General features: G+C 42.9%; 1 protein-coding gene and 1 non-coding gene across 4 annotated transcripts in view; both read right to left on the bottom strand.

Annotated features, from left to right (window-relative positions):
• SFSWAP (splicing factor SWAP) overlaps window positions 1-17,034 on the bottom strand; it is a 589,383-nt gene that overhangs the window by 212,286 nt on the left and 360,063 nt on the right. The gene's annotated exons all lie outside the window — the stretch shown is intronic.
• Window positions 9,462-9,575, bottom strand: LOC128650606 (U5 spliceosomal RNA). The gene has a single exon (XR_008400886.1). It is a non-coding gene; the product is annotated as a U5 spliceosomal RNA (small nuclear RNA).

Raw genomic sequence — 17,034 nt, 5'->3', positions numbered from 1 at the left:
GGGCAATTGAACAGCGTGAGACGCTTCAAGTGTTAAAAAACATAATTTATGTAAGAACTTACCTGATAAATTCATTTCTTTCATATTAGCAAGAGTCCATGAGCTAGTGACGTATGGGATATACATTCCTACCAGGAGGGGCAAAGTTTCCCAAACCTCAAAATGCCTATAAATACACCCCTCACCACACCCAAAAATCAGTTTAACGAATAGCCAAGAAGTGGGGTGATAAAAAAAAAGTGCGAAAGCATATAAAATAAGGAATTGGAATAGTTGTGCTTTATACAAAAAAATCATAACCACCAAAAAGGGTGGGCCTCATGGACTCTTGCTAATATGAAAGAAATGAATTTATCAGGTAAGTTCTTACATAAATTATGTTTTCTTTCATGTAATTAGCAAGAGTCCATGAGCTAGTGACGTATGGGATAATGACTACCCAAGATGTGGATCTTTCCACGCAAGAGTCACTAGAGAGGGAGGGATAAAATAAAGACAGCCAATTCCTGCTGAAAATAATCCACACCCAAAATAAAGTTTAATGAAAACATAAGCAGAAGATTCAAACTGAAACCGCTGCCTGAAGTACTTTTCTACCAAAAACTGCTTCAGAAGAAGAAAACAGATCAAAATGGTAGAATTTAGTAAAAGTATGCAGAGAGGACCAAGTTGCTGCTTTGCAAATCTGATCAACCGAAGCCTCATTCCTAAACGCCCAGGAAGTAGAAACTGACCTAGTAGAATGAGCTGTAATCCTTTGAGGCGGAGTTTTACCCGACTCGACATAAGCATGGTGAATTAAGGATTTCAACCAAGATGCCAAAGAAATGGCAGAAGCTTTCTGACCTTTTCTAGAACCGGAAAAGATGACAAATAGACTAGAAGTCTTTCGGAAAGACTTAGTAGCCTCAACATAATATTTCAAAGCTCTAACAACATCCAAAGAATGCAACAATTTCTCCTTAGAATTCTTAGGATAAGGACATAATGAAGGAACCACAATTTCTCTACTAATGTTGTTGGAATTCACAACCTTAGGTAAAAATTCAAAAGAAGTTCGCAACACCGCCTTATCCTGATGAAAAATCAGAAAAGGAGACTCACAAGAAAGAGCAGATAATTCAGAGACTCTTCTGGCAGAAGAGATGGCCAAAAGGAACAAAACTTTCCAAGAAAGTAATTTAATGTCCAATGAATGCATGGGTTCAAAAGGAGGAGCTTGAAGAGCCCTCAGAACCAAATTCAAACTCCAAGGAGGAGAAATAGACTTAATGACAGGCTTTATACGAACCAAAGCTTGTACGAAACAATGAATATCAGGAAGATTAGCAATCTTTCTGTGAAAAAGAACAGAAAGAGCAGAGATTTGTCCTTTCAAGGAACTGGCGGACAAACCTTTATCTAAACCATCCTGAAGAAACTGTAAAATTCTCGGAATTCTAAAAGAATGCCAGGAAAAATGATGAGAAAGACACCAAGAAATATAAGTCTTCCAGACTCTATAATATATCTCTCTAGATACAGATTTACGAGCCTGTAACATAGTATTAATCACAGAGTCAGAGAAACCTCTTTGACCAAGGATCAAGCGTTCAATCTCCATACCTTTAAATTTAAGGATTTGAGATCCTGATGGAAGAAAGGACCTTGCGACAGAAGGTCTGGTCTTAACGGAAGAGTCCACGGCTGGCAAGAGGCCATCCGGACAAGATCCGCATACCAAAACCTGTGAGGCCATGCTGGAGCTACCAGCAGAACAAACGAGCATTCCTTCAGAATCTTGGAGATTACTCTTGGAAGAAGAAATAGAGGCGGAAAGATATAGGCAGGATGATACTTCCAAGGAAGTGATAATGCATCCACTGCCTCCGCCTGAGGATCCCGGGATCTGGACAGATACCTGGGAAGTTTCTTGTTTAGATGAGAAGCCATCAGATCTATTTCTGGGAGTTCCCACATTTGAACAATCTGAAGAAATACCTCTGGGTGAAGAGACCATTCGCCCGGATGCAACATTTGGCGACTGAGATAATCTGCTTCCCAATTGTCTATACCTGGGATATGAACCGCAGAGATTAGACAGGAGCTGGATTCCGCCCAAACCAGAATTCGAGATACTTCTTTCATAGCCAGAGGACTGTGAGTCCCTCCTTGATGATTGATGTATGCCACAGTTGTGACATTGTCTGTCTGAAAACAAATGAACAACTCTCTCTTCAGAAGAGGCCAAGACTGAAGAGCTCTGAAAATTGCACAGAGTTCCAAAATATTGAGCGGTAATCTCACCTCCTGAGATTCCCAAACCCCTTGTGCCGTCAGAGACCCCCACACAGCTCCCCAACCTGTAAGACTTGCATCTGTTGAGATTATAGTCCAGGTCGGAAGAACAAAAGAAGCCCCCTGAATTAAACGATGGTGATCTGTCCACCACGTCAGAGAATGTCGGACAATCGGTTTTAAAGATATTAATTGAGATATCTTTGTGTAATCCCTGCACCATTGGTTCAGCATACAGAGCTGAAGAGGTCGCATGTGAAAACGAGCAAAGGGGATCGCGTCCGATGCAGCAGTCATAAGACCTAGAATTTACATGCATAAGGCTACCAAAGGGAATGATTGTGACTGAAGGTTTCGACAAGCTGAAATCAATTTTAGACGTCTCTTGTCTGTCAAAGACAGAGTCATGGACACTGAATCTATCTGGAAACCTAAAAAGGTTACCCTTGTCTGAGGAATCAATGAACTTTTTAGTGAATTGATCCTCCAACCATGATCTTGAAGAAACAACACAAGTCAATTCGTATGAGATTCTGCTAAATGTGAAGACTGAGCAAGTACCAAGATATCGTCCAAATAAGGAAATACCACAATACCCTGTTCTCTGATTACAGACAGAAGGGCACCGAGAACCTTTGTAAAAATTCTTGGAGCTGTAGCTAGGCCAAACGGCAGAGCCACAAACTGGTAATGCTTGTCCAGGAAAGAGAATCTCAGGAACTGATAGTGAGCTGGATGAATCGGAATATGCAGATATGCATCCTGTAAATCTATTGTAGACATATAATGCCCTTGCTGAACAAAAAGCAAGATAGTCCTTACAGTTACCATTTTGAATGTTGGTATCCTTACATAACGATTCAATATTTTTAGATCCAGAACTGGTCTGAAGGAATTCTCCTTCTTGGGTACAATGAAGAGATTCGAATAAAACCCCAGCCCCTGTTCCAAAACTGGAACTGGCATAATTACTCCAGCCAACTCTAGATCTGAAACACATTTCAGAAATGCTTGAGCTTTCACTGGGTTTACTGGGACACGGGAAAGAAAAAATCTCTTTGCAGGAGGTCTTATCTTGAAACCAATTCTGTACCCTTCTGAAACAATGTTCTGAATCCAAAGATTGTGAACAGAATTGATCCAAATTTCTTTGAAAAAATGTAATCTGCCCCCTACCAGCTGAGCTGGAATGAGGGCCGCACCTTCATGTGGACTTAGAAGCTGGCTTTGCTTTTCTAGAAGGCTTGGATTTATTCCAGACTGGAGATGGTTTCCAAACTGAAACTGCTCCTGAGGATGAAGGATCAGGCTTTTGTTCTTTGTTGAAACGAAAGGAACGAAAACGATTATTAGCCCTGTTTTTACCTTTAGATTTTTTATCCTGTGGTAAAAAAGTTCCTTTCCCACCAGTAACAGTTGAGATAATAGAATCCAACTGAGAACCAAATAATTTATTACCCTGGAAAGAAAGGGAAAGTAGAGTCGATTTAGAAGACATATCAGCATTCCAAGTTTTAAGCCATAAAGCTCTTCTAGCTAAAATAGCTAGACACATAAACCTGACATCAACTCTGATAATATCAAAAATGGCATCACAGATAAAATTATTAGCATGTTGAAGAAGAATAATAATATTATGAGAATCATGATCCGTTACTTGTTGCGCTAAAGTTTCCAACCAAAAAGTTGAAGCTGCAGCAACATCAGCCAATGATATAGCAGGTCTAAGAAGATTACCTGAACACAGATAAGCTTTTCTTAGAAAGGATTCAATTTTCCTATCTAAAGGATCCTTAAAGGAAGTACCATCTGCCGTAGGAATAGTAGTACGTTTAGAAAGGGTAGAAATAGCCCCATCAACTTTAGGGATTTTGTCCCAAAACTCTAATCTGTCGGACGGTAGAGGATATAATTGCTTAAAACGTTTAGAAGGAGTAAATTAATTACCCAAATTATTCCATTCTCTGGAAATTACTTCAGAAATAGCACCAGCAACAGGAAAAACTTCTGGAATAACCACAGGAGATCTAAAGACCTTGTCTAAACGTTTAGATTTAGTATCAAGAGGACCAGAATCCTCAATTTCTAATGCAATTAGGACTTCTTTAAGTAAAGAACGGATAAATTCCATTTTAAATAAATATGACGATTTATCAGCATCAACCTCTGAGACAGAATCCTCTGTATCAGAAGAATCATTAGAATCAGAATGATGATGTTCATTTAAAAATTCATCTGTATAAAGAGAAGTTTTAAAAGACTTTTTATGTTTACCAGAAGGAGGAATAACAGACATAGCCTTCTTAATGGATTCAGAAACAAAATCTCTTATGTTATCAGGAACACTCTGAACATTAGATGTTGATGGAACTGCAACAGGTAATGGTACTTTACTAAAGGAAATATTTTCTGCATTAACAAGTTTGTCATGACATTTAATACAAACAGCTGGAGGAACAACTACCAAGAGTTTACAGCAGATACACTTAGCTTTGGTAGTTCCAGCACCAGGCAGCGATTTTCCAGTAGTATCTTCTGACTCAGTTGCAACGTGGGACATCTTGCAATATGTAATAGAAAAGACAACATATAAAGCAAAATTGATCAAATTCCTTAAATGACAGTTTCAGGAATGGGAAAAAATGCCAGTGGACAAGCTTCTAGCAACCAGAAGCAACAAAAAATGAGACTTAAATAAAGTGGAGACAAAATTGACGCCCACATTATTTGGCGCCTAAATGCTATTAGCGCCAAAAATGACGCCACATCCGGAACGCCGACATTTTTGGCGCGAAAAACGCCAAAAAATGACGCAACTTCCGGCGACATGTATGACGCCGGAAATAGAAAAAAAAATTTCGCGCCAAGAAAGTCTGCGCCAAGAATGACGCAATAAAATGAAGCATTTTCAGCCCCCGCGAGCCTAACAGCCCACAGGGAAAAAGTCAAATTTTTAAGGTAAGATAAAAATGATATATTCAAATGCATTATCCCAAATATGAAACTGACTGTCTGAAATAAGGAAATGTTGAACATCCTGAGTCAAGGCAAATAAATGTTTGAATACATATATTTAGAACTTTATAAAAAAGTGCCCAACCATAGCTTAAGAGTGTCACAGAAAATAAGACTTACTTACCCCAGGACACTCATCTACATGTTGTAGAAAGCCAAACCAGTACTGAAACGAAAATCAGCAGAGGTAATGGTATAAATATAAGAGTATATCGTCGATCTGAAAAGGGAGGTAAGAGATGAATCTCTACGACCGATAACAGAGAACCCATGAAATAGACCCCGTAGAAGGAGATCATTGAATTCAAACAGGCAATACTCTCCTCACATCCCTCTGACATTCACTGCACGCTGAGAGGAAAACCGGGCTCCAACCTGCTGCGGAGTGCATATCAACGTAGAATCTACCACAAACTTACTTCACCACCTCCATAGGAGGCAAAGTTTGTAAAACTGATTTGTGGGTGTGGTGAGGGGTGTATTTATAGGCATTTTGAGGTTTGGGAAACTTTGCCCCTCCTGGTAGGAATGTATATCCCATAAGTCACTAGCTCATGGACTCTTGCTAATTACATGAAAGAAATTGCAGTACATACTGACAATCTCTCTACCATTTAAGAATGTAGAATGGCCACGTTAGAAGCAATGATAGACAAAGCTCCATCTGAACAGGACTTACAATTGCTGATAGAACGAATATCAAGTACATTGTTCAAGCCAAACCAACCTCTAAATCTACCAGCGGAGGGCCATGCGCCTACTCAAAAGCCAGAAATGACCGGCCTCATCACCATACCTAACGACAACGTGAATATCTCCCCAGGTGGCAGATCACTAATATCACCCCTGCCTATTTATCAAAGGGACATGCACAGAGTAAAGAACGGTAAATGTTGGTTTGTCCCTAGGGCCAAATGCCTTGTTACAGAGCGGGATATTTCCGGAGAGACCGGCGTTGCCACATTTTGCAAGATGGCACCTGCCTCCATGTTGAGCGGGTTCTGGGTGAGAGACCGAAACCTGAATAACACCAAGGTCAGCAAGGAAGATAAGGGACTACCTCATCTCAATGTATAGCTCCGGGCTAAAAAAGAAGCAATTAAATCCTCTATATACGCTGACAAGTCCGGAGGTCAATCTAACCTTTACACAAGATATTACAGTCTCTGCTTTGATGCACGACATTAAAGGGACTTTGAACATTGTTAATGCACCTCATGCTCTCATAAGGGCTGGATTGCTCAGCTTAACAATGGAAGCTTTACTAAACATTCCAACCTCCACTAACAAGGACAATACTGAAGTGATTGCTCAGCAGGCAATTTATAATGTCGGATAGCATTTCAGTAAAGCTCCTGTACCTATGGATCTTTTACTTAGAGGTTCAGGTTATTAAACGTTAAATGATGTTCAGTTATGTTTTGAGCTAAGTTAGTAGCGTCCTTACTACTTCTGTTATAAGCTAACAATTTAATTAGCCGAGAAGAAAAGATATGTACAACAGTATTAATTTAATATGCAATATTATTTAGACTTATAGCAAACCATGTTCATAAAATGTATTGTTTATAATTTTAATGGCACTCAGACTACAGGTTTATTCTATAGCCTCCCTCGCGGCTGACGGCCGCAGTGGCGTAGGTGAGGAAATATACAGCCCATAACAAATCAGACATGCCATATTTTACCACAAACTAAGAAAACACATTCTCCACTAGATCTCAATGAGATTGTTATTTTTAACACACTGATGAAAATCTATAGTTAGCTTTCTTATTAAAAATATCACTGAGCTATATAATATACTCTTATCACTTGTGGGGCACAAGTTACATAATGTCAGATGTATGTATTTCAATCTTTACTCAGCTATATAGTATTATTCTATGAGCTAGAAACAGTTGCTAAAAACGTTAATCATCTAACACATGTATAACTATTTGTTAAAAATGAAAATATTAGCCAAGGTTTTGCTGGAAATTTTGATGATGTAAAATACTCTGGTATGCTACATTTCCACCTTCCTACAATTTAATTTCTATCTGTATTTTATTTGAACCACGAGATGTAATTTTTCTTTTCCCTAAAAAAAAAAGAAAAAAAAAAAAAAAAAAGAGGAGGACTGGACTTTCCTTCACATAAGCTATGATATCAGAAACAATGTAATTACCTACTATGCTGGTTTAACACTTTGTAAAAGTATACCACTTGTCCTCAAAAATAACGCATAGAGAACGAACTCCAACAACCGAACAAAGAGAAGGGAGGAAAAAACCTCTACCATTATCTGAACAGAAGTCCAAGGGACCATGTAACTTCCCAACCCTGGAAACCTAGAGAGACAAGGTAGAACTCATCCCTCACCCAGCGTGCATCCCCAGACCGCCCAGATCCTCAGTAAGGAAAAAGGAGGGGAACTAAATTGAACGGTACCAATGGGTAGAGTAAACTCCACCATTTGCTAACAAGACTGGCATGCTAACCAACTAAGCTATGACAGAACATAGGACGAGCTTGGGTTCCAGGATCCAGACACAGATCCTTACCCTACAAAAAGGGACAGTCCCAGGCAAAAGAGACTACATTGAAACAACAGTGACTGCACAATACCAGAATCCAACCCTTCATGAAATCCTGCATGCAAGACAGGGGGAACCCCCTGAACAGAGGAAGACCTCCGGGACACTAGGTGGGTATGCCCCACTCTTCCTAGGGGGAGGAGAAAGCCAAATATAACCGCTCACCCGCCCACAGGCAAGGAGTGTGTGGCAGCAGACCGACGGCAAAGCCAATACCAATTGTAGATGAACCATCCGGCTGCAACAGCCGGTCCAGAAAAAAGACAAACAGCCATTGAGCACACATTTAAGGTGCAAATAGCTGCAACAGATTGCGACTGCACTCTCCCGCTTGGTAGGCAACCAAACTGCCCATCAGGCTATTTCCAAGTCTCCGATAAGAGAAAAACAAAAACCCCTGAAAGGGCAAGTGGAAGTCTCAGAACCGGAAGGACTGAACCGCCCAAAACCCATCTAAGAGATTCGGTGAGATAGCCAAGACATGTCCGGAAAACCGGACATCGGGGAAACCGGAGCCAGCTACAAGGTAGTAACCCCTGAGGAACTATAGGGATACCTCATACGGAGAACCTGTACCCAAGGAGATGCAACCACAGCCACATCCAAAGGTCCATAAACACTGGATGTTTGCTAAGCATCCCAGAGACAGAGAGCATATCTCCTAAATGCTCGAGGGACAACACCCAGAGTTAGAGCTCAAAACTAGATATCCAGATCCCTTCAGGATCAAACTCCCGGAAAACCCCACAAATCAAGGAATTAACGATGAACGAGCCTCACAATTCCTATCGAGTGACAGATAAAACCGAGACATCTTAAGTAAGGGCAGCTCCAGGAAAAAACAGACAAAACGCATTCTCCACAGCCCCAAAACATGGGAGCAGACGAGAAACAGTAGGAGGAAGAAAAAGGCTGTAAATGCCCAAACTAACCAAACAGATGACCCCCCAACCAGCTATAGGGATACCTCATACGGAGAACCTGTACCCAAGGGGATGCAACCACAGCCACATCCAAAAGTCCATAAAACACTGGACGTTTGCTAAGCATCCCAGAGACAGAGAGCATACCTCCTAAAGGCTCGAGGGACAACATCCCAGAGTTGAAGCTCAAAACTAGATATCCAGACAAAACGCATTCTCCAGAGCTCCAAAACATGGGAGCAGACGAGAAACAGTAGGAGCAAGGCAAAGGCCGTAAATGCCCAAACTTCCCAAACAGAGGACCCCCCAACCAGCCCCAAGAAGGGGAAAAAAGAAGACACCGTGACCCCTTTAAGGAGTTACCATCATCAAGGCCTCAAAAAATACATTCAATCAGAATACCATAGAGGGGACAAAAATCGCCCCAACCTGGTACCGCAGATGTCAAAACCTCCAGTCCCATTGGGAATGGAAAACCCTAGCTCCGAAGCCAAGGGACCTCCGGAACCCCCAGAGTAATCTTTAGCAGGATCCGCTTCTGGAACCCCACCGACAATCAGGAACAGGACAATGAGGACTGAGTACAATCCCTCTGATGACCAACCCCAAAGAAGAAACGAGAACCAGCCTGACGTCTAGGAACGAAAGGCCTTCTCTACCATGTTTTAGCCCTGCAAGGGGCAGAGCCTCAAAAAAGTATTAAAACTCATGGATGATCCTCTCCACAGAAAGCTTTAGCAAAGGCGAAAGCTTTATTCGATTTGAAGAGAAACCAGAGTAAAACGAACTCCTCAAACAGTGAGCAACTCACCACCCAACCATGACAGCCAGTTATACCGGCACCACGTGGATGATATAGACCTTAAGGAACAGAAAATAGTGCCCGACCAGGACCAGCCTGCTACATAGGGCACTCAGAACTGACCCAGGCCAAAGAAAAATCGAAACCCCAATAGGAATCGACAAAAGGAAATATAGACATAACAATGTACTAACACCTTAACATGCAACTTCTGCTGAAGTGCCCAAGCGACCACAAAATCGCTAGTATCAAATACCAGAGAAGAAATGTTTCCCAACGGAAAAATTATGACAGACATGAGCTTCTCAAAAAGCAATAAAATACATCCTAACTGGATCAAAGAAAAAGAAGACAGCACCCACAGGTGAAAGTCCAAGAAGAATGGGCACACTAACAAGACCAGCCAATCAGAGACCCCATTCTCCCGAAGCTCAGAACTGGAATAAGATACCCAAAAAAGAAAGTAAATTGGAGACAAGGAGATCTACTTCATCCCCCCACATCTAACCCAGCTTGCTGTCTGGAACAGAAGACCGAGGATCCATCAACCCATTAGGATTGGGATCCCTTAGCACCGCCAAAGTATGCCGCAGAAGGACACGAAGGCGCGCCAGTCTATAATGAAAAGCAAGACTTCCCTCCGCTGGGTCAACTGACGACCCCGACCCCGAGGGCTGGGCCCCTGAAACTTCAGAGGAAACCGCTTCCCCAGATGGCTGATCTGACCCAGACGATACCACGCCTGACGAGCCCTGGTTAACAGAACACGGACAATATCTCATCACCTCCCTCCAATGAAGTTCTAAATGTGCCAACGCCATAGATATGGCCATGCAGAGCCGCGCCGTAACCTCTGGAGGAAACAAGCCGCCTTCTGTAGAAAGGGTATCGGCATTAGAGAGACCTGCTTATGTAGCTAAGGAGGGTTCTAGGGCACGTGCGTCACGGGATGTAGGATCCCCAGGAGCGGATGGCTCGGCGGACTCTAAGTTCCCTGATGCGGGAGAAGAGAGCACTCTAAAGTAGCATTCGGAAACATAACTGATGGGCATGGATTACCCGAGCCATGGCCACAAGAGCCGCACAGCCTGACAAAAAAAAGCTGTTATGTTTCAATATGGCCACGAGCCCACACGTCACTACACATTAGCAGACAGAATCACATAAAAAACATGGATTAAAGTCCACCCTGTTCTCAATACCCCCATCAGGAGCTATTAACACTTGATTCCATAAAGATAAAGGAGTCCCACTGAGACCCTGACTTCTTTGTTTACATTACATTCACACATCAAAGTAAAATGAAATGATCTTACCAGAATATATGCAGTGGAACAGGAACACATCCCTTTAAGTGTGACAGATGGTAGCCTCGCTTCTGACATGTACTTGAGTGAAGAAAGCAGGCAGTGAAACTCATCAACGCTGATTGCAAAGGAGCTGTTAACATGAATCGCGATGGTTCGCAGAAAGACTCTCCCTGCATCTCTGGACTCTAAAATTCATCCATGCTTTCACAGAGAGGCTGACAGGATTACTTAAAACACCAGTCCCATTTAGAAGAGCACTACCCACCATAAGAGACTATCTTTAATCTTCAGACACTTCTCTGCAAACCTCCTGTGACGAAAGACAAAGAATGACTGGGGGATGAGAGAAGTGGGGGAGGTATTTAAGCCTTTGGCTGGGGTGTCTTTGCCTCCTCCTGGTGGCCATGTTCTGAATTCCCAAAAGTAATGAATGCAGCTGTGGACTCTCCCAGTTTAAGAAGAAAAACAGAATTTATGTTTACCTGATAAATTTCTTTCTCCAACGGTGTGTCCGGTCCACGGCGTCATCCTTACTTGTGGGATATTCTCTTCCCCAACAGGAAATGGCAAAGAGCCCAGCAAAGCTGGTCACATGATCCCTCCTAGGCTCCGCCTACCCCAGTCATTCGACCGACGTTAAGGAGGAATAATAGCATAGGAGAAACCATATGGTACCGTGGTGACTGTAGTTAAAGAAAATAAATTATCAGACCTGATTAAAAAACCAGGGCGGGCCGTGGGCCCGACACACCCGTGGAGAAAGAAATTTATCAGGTAAACATAAATTCTGTTTTCTCCAACATAGGTGTGTCCGGTCCACGGCGTCATCCTTACTTGTGGGAACCAATACCAAAGCTTTAGGACACGGATGAAGGGAGGGAGCAAATCAGGTCACCTAAATGGAAGGCACCACGGCTTGCAAAACCTTTCTCCCAAAAATAGCCTCAGAAGAAGCAAAAGTATCAAACTTGTAAAATTTGGTAAAAGTGTGCAGTGAAGACCAAGTCACTGCCCTACATATCTGATCAACAGAAGCCTCGTTCTTGAAGGCCCATGTGGAAGCCACAGCCCTAGTGGAATGAGCTGTGATTCTCTCGGGAGGCTGCCGTCCGGCAGTCTCGTAAGCCAATCTGATGATGCTTTTAATCCAAAAAGAGAGAGAGGTAGAAGTTGCTTTTTGACCTCTCCTTTTACCTGAGTAAACAACAAACAAGGAAGATGTTTGTCTAAAATCCTTTGTAGCATCTAAATAGAATTTTAGAGCGCGAACAACATCCAAATTGTGCAACAAGCGTTCCTTCTTTGAAACTGGTTTCGGACACAGAGAAGGTACGATAATCTCCTGGTTAATGTTTTTGTTAGAAACAACTTTTGGAAGAAAACCAGGTTTAGTACGTAAAACCACCTTATCTGCATGGAACACCAGATAAGGAGGAGAACACTGCAGAGCAGATAATTCTGAAACTCTTCTAGCAGAAGAAATTGCAACTAAAAACAAAACTTTCCAAGATAATAACTTAATATCAACGGAATGTAAGGGTTCAAACGGAACCCCCTGAAGAACTGAAAGAACTAAATTGAGACTCCAAGGAGGAGTCAAAGGTTTGTAAACAGGCTTGATTCTAACCAGAGCCTGAACAAAGGCTTGAACATCTGGCACAGCTGCCAGTTTTTTGTGAAGTAACACCGACAAGGCAGAAATCTGTCCCTTCAGGGAACTTGCCGATAATCCTTTTTCCAATCCTTCTTGAAGGAAGGATAGAATCCTAGGAATCTTAACCTTGTCCCAAGGGAATCCTTTAGATTCACACCAACAGATATATTTTTTCAAAATTTTGTGGTAAATCTTTCTAGTTACAGGCTTTCTGGCCTGAACAAGAGTATCGATAACAGAATCTGAGAAACCTCGCTTCGATAAAATCAAGCGTTCAATCTCCAAGCAGTCAGCTGGAGTGAAACCAGATTCGGATGTTCGAACGGACCCTGAACAAGAAGGTCTCGTCTCAAAGGTAGCTTCCAAGGTGGAGCCGATGACATATTCACCAGATCTGCATACCAAGTCCTGCGTGGCCACGCAGGAGCTATCAAGATCACCGACGCCCTCTCCTGATTGATCCTGGCTACCAGCCTGGGGATGAGAGGAAACGGCGGGAACACATAAGCTAGTTTGAAGGTCCAAGGTGCTACTAGTGCATCCACTAGAGCCGCCTTGGGATCCCTGGATCTGGACCCGTAGCAAGGAACTTTGAAGTTCTGACGAGAGGCCATCAGATCCATGTCTGGAATGCCCCATAGTTGAGTGACTTGGGCAAAGATTTCCGGATGGAGTTCCCACTCCCCCGGATGCAATGTCTGACGACTCAGAAAATCCGCTTCCCAATTTTCCACTCCCGGGATGTGGATAGCAGACAGGTGGCAGGAGTGAGACTCCGCCCATAGAATAATCTTGGTCACTTCTTCCATCGCTAGGGAACTCCTTGTTCCCCCCTGATGGTTGATGTACGCAACAGTCGTCATGTTGTCTGATTGAAACCGAATGAACTTGGTCCTCGCTAGCGGAGGCCAAGCCTTGAGAGCATTGAATATCGCTCTCAGTTCCAGAATATTTATCGGTAGAAGAGATTCTTCCCGAGACCAAAGACCCTGAGCTTTCAGGGATCCCCAGACCGCGCCCCAGCCCATCAGACTGGCGTCGGTCGTGACAATGACCCACTCTGGTCTGCGGAATGTCATCCCTCGTGACAGGTTGTCCAGGGACAGCCACCAACGGAGTGAGTCTCTGGTCCTCTGATTTACTTGTATCTTTGGAGACAAGTCTGTATAGTCCCCATTCCACTGACTGAGCATGCACAGTTGTAATGGTCTTAGATGAATGCGCGCAAAAGGAACTATGTCCATTGCCGCTACCATCAACCCGATCACTTCCATGCACTGAGCTACGGAAGGAAGAGGAACGGAATGAAGTATCCGACAAGAGTCCAGAAGCTTTGACTTTCTGGCCTCTGTTAGAAAAATCCTCATTTCTGAGGAGTCTATAATTGTTCCCAAGAAGGGAACCCTTGTTGACGGGGATAGAGAACTCTTTTCCACGTTCACTTTCCAGCCGTGAGATCTGAGAAAGGCCAGGACGATGTCCGTGTGAGCCTTTGCTCGAGGGAGGGACGACGCTTGAATCAGAATGTCGTCCAGGTAAGGTACTACTGCAATGCCCTTTGGTCTTAGTACCGCTAGAAGGGACCCTAGTACCTTTGTGAAAATCCTTGGAGCAGTGGCTAATCCGAAAGGAAGCGCCACAAACTGGTAATGTTTGTCCAGGAATGCAAACCTTAGGAACCGATGATGTTCCTTGTGGATAGGAATATGTAGATACGCATCCTTTAAATCCACCGTGGTCATGAATTGACCTTCCTGGATGGAAGGAAGGATAGTTCGAATGGTTTCCATCTTGAAAGATGGGACCTTGAGAAATTTGTTTAAGATCTTGAGATCTAAGATTGGTCTGAACGTTCCCTCTTTTTTGGGAACTATGAACAGATTGGAGTAGAACCCCGTCCCTTGTTCTCTTAATGGAACAGGATGAATCACTCCCATTTTTAACAGGTCTTCTACACAATGTAAGAACGCCTGTCTTTTTATGTGGTCTGAAGACAACTGAGACCTGTGGAACCTCCCCCTTGGGGGAAGTCCCTTGAATTCCAGAAGATAACCCTGGGAGACTATTTCTAGCGCCCAAGGATCCAGAACATCTCTTGCCCAAGCCTGAGCGAAGAGAGAGAGTCTGCCCCCCACCAGATCCGGTCCCGGATCGGGGGCCAATATTTCATGCTGTCTTGGTAGCAGTGACAGGTTTCTTGGCCTGCTTTCCCTTGTTCCAGCCTTGCATTGGTCTCCAAGCTGGCTTGGCTTGAGAAGTATTACCCTCTTGCTTAGAGGACGTAGCACTTTGGGCTGGTCCGTTTTTACGAAAGGGACGAAAATTAGGTCTATTTTTTGCCTTGAAAGGCCTATCCTGAGGAAGGGCGTGGCCCTTACCCCCAGTGATATCAGAGATAATCTCTTTCAAGTCAGGGCCAAACAGCGTTTTCCCCTTGAAAGGAATGTTTAGTAACTTGTTCTTGGAAGACGCATCAGCCGACCAAGATTTCAACCAAAGCGCTCTGCGCGCCACAATAGCAAACCCAGAATTCTTAGCCGCTAACCTAGCCACTTGCAAAGTGGCGTCTAGAGTGAAAGAATTAGCCAATTTGAGAGCATTGATTCTGTCCATAATCTCCTCATAAGGAGGAGAATCACTATCGAGCACCTTAATCAGTTCATCAAACCAGAAATATGCAGCTGTAGTGACAGGGACAATGCATGAAATGGGTTGTAGAAGGTAACCCTGCTGAACAAACATCTTTTTAAGCAAACCTTCTAATTTTTTATCCATAGGATCTTTGAAAGCACAACTATCCTCTATGGGTATAGTGGTGCGTTTGTTTAAAGTAGAAACCGCTCCCTCGACCTTGGGGACTGACTGCCATAAGTCCTTTCTGGGGTCGACCATAGGAAACAATTTTTTAAATATGGGGGGAGGGACGAAAGGAATACCGGGCCTTTCCCATTCTTTATTAACAATGTCCGCCACCCGCTTGGGTATAGGAAAAGCTTCTGGGAGCCCCGGCACCTCTAGGAACTTGTCCATTTTACATAGTTTCTCTGGAATGACCAACTTTTCACAATCATCCAGAGTGGATAATACCTCCTTAAGCAAAATGCGGAGATGTTCCAACTTAAATTTAAATGTAATCACATCAGATTCAGCCTGATGAGAAATGTTCCCTGAATCAGTAATTTCTCCCTCAGACAAAACCTCCCTGGCCCCCTCAAACTGGATTAGGGGCCCTTCAGAGATATTAATATCAGCGTCGTCATGCTCTCCAGTAACTAAAACAGAGCAGCCACGCTTACGCTGACAAGGTTTCATTTTGGCTAAAATGTTTTTGACAGAATTATCCATTACAGCCGTTAATTGTTGCATAGTAAGGAGTATTGGCGCGCTAGATGTACTAGGGGCCTCCTGAGTGGGCAAGACTCGTGTAGACGAAGGAGGGAATGATGCAGTACCATGCTTACTCCCCTCACTTGAGGAATCATCTTGGGCATCATTGTCATTATCACATAAATCACATTTATTTAAATGAATAGGAATTCTGGCTTCCCCACATTCAGAACACAGTCTATCTGGTAGTTCAGACATGTTAAACAGGCATAAACTTGATAAGAAAGTACAAAAAAACGTTTTAAAATAAAACCGTTACTGTCACTTTAAATTTTAAACTGAACACACTTTGTTACTGCAATTGCGAAAAAACATGAAGGAATTGTTCAAAAATCACAAAATTTTCACCACAGTGTCTTAAAGCCTTAAAAATATTGCACACCAAATTTGGAAGCTTTAACCCTTAAAATAACGGAACCGGAGCCGTTATAAGCTTTAACCCCTTTACAGTCCCTGGTATCTGCTTTGCTGAGACCCAACCAAGCCCAAAGGGGAATACGATACCAAATGACGCCTTCAGAAAGTCTTTTCTAAGTATCAGAGCTCCTCTCACATGCGACTGCATGCCATGCCTCTCAAAAACAAGTGCGCCACACCGGCGCGAAAATGAGACTCTGCTTATGCTTTGGGAAAGCCCCTAAGAAATAAGGTGTCTAATACAGTGCCTGCCGATATAATTATATCAAAATACCCAGATAAAATGATTCCTCAAGGCTAAATATGTGCTAATAATGAATCGATTTAGCCCAGAAAAGTCTACAGTCTAAATAAGCCCTTGTAAAGCCCTTATTTACGATCGTAATAAATATGGCTTACCGGATCCCATAGGGAAAATGACAGCTTCCAGCATTACATCGTCTTGTTAGAATGTGTCATACCTCAAGCAGCAAGAGACTGCACACTGTTCCCCCAACTGAAGTTAATTGCTCTCAACAGTCCTGTGTGGAACAGCCATGGATTTTAGTTACGGTTGCTAAAATCATTTTCCTCATACAAACAGAAATCTTCATCTCTTTTCTGTTTCTGAGTAAATAGTACATACCAGCACTATTTCAAAATAACAAACTCTTGATTGAATAATTAAAAA

This window comes from Bombina bombina, chromosome 2 (genome assembly GCF_027579735.1).
Source record: "Bombina bombina isolate aBomBom1 chromosome 2, aBomBom1.pri, whole genome shotgun sequence".
Taxonomy (NCBI): domain Eukaryota; kingdom Metazoa; phylum Chordata; class Amphibia; order Anura; family Bombinatoridae; genus Bombina; species Bombina bombina.
The sequence above is the reverse complement of the archived record's forward strand: the minus strand, read 5'-3'. Positions and strand labels throughout refer to the sequence as shown.